This window comes from Mus pahari, chromosome 2, assembly GCF_900095145.1.
Source record: "Mus pahari chromosome 2, PAHARI_EIJ_v1.1, whole genome shotgun sequence".
Taxonomy (NCBI): Eukaryota; Metazoa; Chordata; class Mammalia; order Rodentia; family Muridae; genus Mus; species Mus pahari.
The window spans coordinates 163,330,868-163,336,874 of NC_034591.1; the positions used below are offsets into that span (position 1 = coordinate 163,330,868).

Here is a 6,007-nt window from a genome sequence, read left to right on the forward strand (position 1 = left end):
TCAGACACTCCAGAAGAGGGTGTCAGATCTCATTACAGATGGTTGTGAGCCACCATGTGGTTGCTGGGATTTGAACTCTGCACCTTTGGAAGAGCAGTTGGGTGCTCTTACCTGCTGAGCCATCTCACCAGCCCAAGAGTCTATTTTCGATAAAAAAGATTCCTGGGTACTGGAGAGATGGCTCAGTGGTTAAGTCCTCAATTTCCAGCAATCACATGGTGGCTCACAACCATGTATAATGGGTCCCAATGCCCTCTTCTGGTGTGTTTGAAGACAACTACAGTGTATTCATATATTTATGTATATATATATATATATACAAAAAATATGTACACATTTTAAAAAGAGGTAACAAAGCATACTTCACTGTGAAGATTAAATGAGGTAATATCTGTGGTATTAAGATGATTACTAAATATAACTCTTATACTTAAGGTTAATTATTATTAGCTCTTATTAAATGATACTTGAGGGCAGTTGAATTTTACTAGGTGTTGCAATCACAGCTGAGCAACTGCTCACAGAATACAGTTGTGTTGGGATAGAAAACTTATCAGTACAGTATAACTAAAAAAAGAAAGAAAGAAAGAAAGAAAGAAAGAAAGAAAGAAAGAAAGAAAGAAAGAAAATGAAATGCTTCCTAAAGAACTAAACTAGAGAAGTTATGGTAGTACATGCCTATAGTCTTAGTGTTCAGGAGACTAAAGCAGCAGCATTGGAATATGTTTGAGGTCAGCCTGGGCTTCATAGCAAGACTACATCAAAAGACAAATAAGGCAGGAAATGTGACAGCTCAGTTAGAAGAGTGCTTGTCTTGCAGGCAGGAAGCCCTGGGTTTCATACCCACCATCCCATAGGAAGAAAAAAGCAGGGTGATGGCTTCAAGGTCATAGTCGACTACACAGGGAGTTTGACACTAGCCTGGGATATTTGAGATCCTGACTCAAAAGCAAAAATAAAATAAAGAAAATAGGGCTCTCTGATGTTTTCTCACCACTTTCCTTTTGCATATACAAATACTTAATGTGTTTTCCCCGTAAGCTAAACATTGCAGTGACTAGAAATCACATATCCTTGTTATCACTTAATACCATTTATCCTTCCTAAGGTAGCTGGGATACACGAGGCCCTTAGCGGTGGTCGGGTGATGAATATGTCCATGTCCTCTTGGACTGAGGGTGTACTACACGGTAGAGTGCTTTCAGAGGTTCGAGGTTCAACCCCTAGCACTGAGAAGGAGAACATCCATGTCCTTTTGGTAAGCATCTTCTGTGGAAACTGACACCACCGTTGGACACCAGCAGACATCTCAGGCACACTACTCTGCAGGCTCACACTGCTCTGCCGTCTTCTGATGGCCCTGTGCAAGTTTGACTTCTCATTCCTAGTCAAATGCAGGTCCAGATGTACATGACTGAGCCAAGCTGAGCTTTAAGATCAACATTCCTGGCAAGGCCTTTAACCCCAGCATTTCAGGGGTGGGAGGGAAGGTGGACAAAGGCAGAGATGAGCCTATCTCAGTGAGTACCAGGTCAGCCAGGGCTACATAGTGGGGCAGACTGAATTACTGCTGAAGCACCCTCATGACGAGATGATTCTGGTCAGGTATTCTCCGTGGACCCTGCCTCACTGAGGATTAGATCTAATCATGGTTATCTCCCCCGCTGTATCCATCAAGGCTGCGCTCTCACTTTATTACCTTTCTTTTGATTTACATTTTTTTCTTTTCTTTTCTTTTTTTTTCTTTTTTAAAGTTTTTTTTTTTTTTTTTTTTAAAGATTTTATTTATTTATTTTATGTGGATGATTACACTGTTGATATCTTCAGACACACCAGAAGAGGGCATCAGGTCCCATTACAGATGGTTGTGAGCCACCATGTGGTTGCTGATAATTGAACTCAGGACCTCTGGAAGAGCAGTCAGTGCTCTTAACCACTGAGCCATCACTTCAGCCCCTCCTTTTTTTTTTCTTCTTATTATTATCTCCACTCCTTCCAGTCCTTACCCCCTTTCCCAGATCCATTGACTCTCCATTTCCCTTTAAAAAGGAGCAGGCCTCCCAAGGCGATTAACCAAACAAACAAGGCATAACAAGATACAATAAAGTCTAGGCACCAGCCCTCACATCGAGACTGGGCAAGGCACCCCAGTAGGGAGGAAAAGGTCCCAAGAGCAGGCAAAATAGTCAGGGAGACTTTCTCTCCCACTTTTTAGAAGTCCCACAAAACCACCAAGCTGACAACCGTAACATATGCAGAGGACCTAACTCAGAATCCATGATTGTCCCTTTAGTCTCTGTGAACCTCTATGAGCCTTGCTTACTTGATTCTGTGGGCCATATTCTCATGGTTTCCTTGACCCCTCTGGCTCCTATAATTCTTCTCCCTCTTTCACAGGGTTCCCCAAACTCCACAAGGACCCGATGGGGATCTCTAATTTGGCCTTTTTTTGTTTTTTTGTTTTTTCAAGACAGGGTTTCTCTGTATAGCCCTGGCTGTCCAGGAACTCACTCTGTAGACCAGGCTGGCCTCGAACTCAGAAATCCGCCTGCCTCTGCCTCCCGAGTGCTGGGATTAAAGGCATGTGTCACCACATCCGGCTTTTTGTTTGTTTGTTTGTTTGTTTTGACCTCTTTCTGCCTATGTTTGACTATGGGACTCTAAGAGCTGTTGAGGTGACGATTGGGCACTCATCATGAGCCCCTTTGTAATATTTGACAGAAATGGCAATGAAGATCCTAGAAGGGGGTAAAGAACACATGGATATATAGATGTTCCAATCAGTGGTCACAATGGCCATGAGACACCAAATCTTTTGGGTTCAAACTCCATCTTAGAGAACTTGACCTAAGATTCAATGCAAGTTAAATAACAAGCTGGAACCTAGCGCCAGTTTCTAGACTACATCCCCCACCCCCCCAAACAAGACCCGCATCTAACACCAGTTTCCAGGCTACCCTGTAACAAAACCTGTGTCTAGCACTAGTTTCCAGGTTATTCCCCAACAAATCTCAACTCCCAGGTTACAAGCCCGCCCTGACACTTCACTTCCTAACAACCACCAGTCAAGAGGAAAGCAGAAGTTAAGTTTATGGTTTGGCTCCCAGCACCAGCCAATTATGCTAAAGGCCATAATGTCCCCTGAATCAGATGTGAACTAGGCTAGATATAGATATCCATTCTTGCCTCTATAAATACTAGCCTTAAACTAGGCTCAGGGCTCCACCTTTCTGCTGTGTCAGGTTGGCCGGGGATTGAGGGAGGTGCCAAAGCTCAAGCTTAAATCAAGAGACCTGAATACAATCACATCAGAATCAGCTCCTTGGTGGTCTTTTGGGGTTCACAAACATTTCCTGACACAACAGCCACTGAGGTTTGTTTTTGTCCATCAGTAAATATTAGTGGCCTGAGGTGCTGGTGCTCATCTTGGTAGACAGATTGTCTGATTTCTTTGTGGGATGGGTTGCCCATCACAAACAGGAAGAAATCAAGGATAATAGTAAAAGAAATACAACCTGTAAAAAAACTAAGAAGCCCAGGGAGGTGATGAGTGGGTTGAGAATACAGCCCAAACACCCTGAAAACCATTGCAAGTAACTTGTTATGGTCTTTGCGTTTTGGTCTTTGCTTTTTAGTGGTCTCATCTGAAAGGCACAATAGCAGCACTGGAGGACCCTGGTGGAAGCTCAGTAAGAGAGACCTATGGATAAATGTAAACAGTCCTTACTTCACCTGACCTTATGTGGGAAGAGGAACAAGCAAGCAACAGTCTAGAGGGTGCTGATTCCTGAGTTGGAAATTGATACTTGATGAATAAAAGCCCTTTTCCTGTCAGTATTTGCTGTTGTTTTGGATTAGAGACCCATGTAACTTTAGGCTGGCCTCAAATTCTTTTTGTAGTCAAGGCTGATTCCAAACTCTAAGACTTCTGCCTCCATCTCTTCATTACGCCTGGCTTAGGGCTTTTGGCAAACATTTTCAGCAGAGTGTTGGACAGAATAGGATATGCCCAACCCTCATGAGAAGAGAGAGGGAAGGGAAGCAGTTCAAAAAAGCAGTGCAGAAAAAGAAAGAAAAAGAAAGGAGGCAGTTTTACAGAGACAGGTTACAGAGAGAGAAAAAGTTAAACACAGGTTAGAGCAAGCCAGAGAATGAGAAGGAGCCACAAGTTTAGAATAGATTGCCAGAGTTACTTTGAGGCCAAGCAAAGCAAATAGTCAGAGGCTGAGAGAGAAGTCAGATTGAATCAGTCAGTTTGGAGAAGAATTTGAGCATGAACAGCTGAGTTATCAGGCTAGCCAGAGATCAGAAAGAACAAGAAAGAGTGAGCTTATTTAGCTGTAAGCCTCAGAGGCAGAAAACATACTAAACCAAGATAAGATTGTACAAAGGCCAGAAACTTCCAAGACTAGGCCTAGGTTAGGGACTGAGGCAGTGAAGTCACAGAAATGACAATTATATCAGGTGAATAAAAGTCACACTTACAGTAGAGAGAGCTAGAGACATGACTCAGAAGTCAAGAGCTTCCTGGCATACACATCGCAATGGCTTGCAACTCCAGCTTCAGAAGATCTGACACACTCTTTTGACATTCATAGCAACTGCCCTCATGTACACATAGTCTCATGAGTACACATACTTTAAAAAAATAACAAAAACAACAATTTAAAAACTTTTAAAGGCATGGTAACGCATGCCTTTAATCTCAATACTCAGAGGCAAAAATACTGAGAGAGGCAAGTGAATCTGTGAGTTTGAGACCAGCCAGAGCTATTTAGTGAGACTATTAAAACAAAACAAAACAAAAAACAAAACAAAACAAGGACAGGAGACTAGAGTCACATCCTGACATGGTGCTTTGGTACTTTTCCTGGTGTTCCAAAGTTCGGGAGGAGGATCTACAGAACTTGATTCACTGGTGGAAGCCTTCAGTGCCCCTGTTAGTGCCCAGACCAGAAACATGTCCTGTCTGAAAAAGAGTACAGGAAACTAAAGAAAATAGCTGATGCCAACCTCTGACCTCCACACATGCAGACATGAAAGAACACACCCAGCAACACATAAAATACCTGCACACAACACATCAAAAGATAAATTACGTATATATACACATACATGAATATACATGTTTATGGGTATGTTTATAGTATAACAACTCAATATATGTATACAATAAACAGAAGGACATTAATTATTATAATTAAATATTCTTATATTCTTTCTTTGAATTGCAATTATTTATTTTAACTCTTATAGCAGAAAACCAGTCATAGGACACATGTCAGTGAGCATGTCAATAGCAATATTTAATCCAACTATACCTGTGGACACTTACTCTTGAATTTCATACAACTTTTAGGTTTTGCAGAATAGTCTCTTCTTTATTTTTTTTCCTTATAACTTAAATGTATGTAAATGAGTCTCACTTCATTGACCTTATAGAAAAAGGTGCAGGCTGCAGTTTGTCTGTGACCTGGAATTTGCTGACTTTAGACTTGTTCTAGACTTCAATTTTTGTGTCGCCCTGATGAACTAATGTCAGGAAAGAGACTCATTACATAAAAAAGAAATGAAGGTGTGATGGTTTGTATATGCTTGGCCCGGGGAATGGCAATGTTGGGAGGTGTGGCCTTTTTGGAATAGGCGTGTCACTGTGGGTGTGGGCTTTAAGACCCTCATCCTACCTTCCCAGAAGTGAATATTCTGCTAGCAGCCTTCAGATGAAGAAGTAGAACTCTCAGCTTCTCCTGCATCATGCCTGCCTGGATGCTGCCATGCTCCGCCTTGATGATAATGAACTGAACCTCTGAACCTGTAAGCCAGCCCCAATTAAATGTTGTCAAGAGTTGCTTTGGTCATGGTGTGTGTTCAAAGCAATAAGACCCTAACTAAGGCAAGAGGTATGGCCTTGTCTATATTTAATGTTCTTTTTTTTTTTTTTTTTTTTTTTTTTTTTTTTTTTTTTTTTTTTTTTTTTTTTTTTTTTTTTTTTTTTTTTTTTTTTGAG

At 41.4% G+C, this 6,007-nt stretch overlaps 1 non-coding gene across 1 annotated transcript; it reads left to right on the plus strand.

The window, feature by feature from the left end:
• The first annotated feature begins 4,829 nt into the window (after positions 1–4,829).
• On the plus strand, positions 4,830–4,964 carry LOC115063469. Its single transcript, XR_003843343.1, has one exon. It is a non-coding gene; the product is annotated as a small nucleolar RNA SNORA3/SNORA45 family (small nucleolar RNA).
• Positions 4,965–6,007: the final 1,043 nt, after the last annotated feature.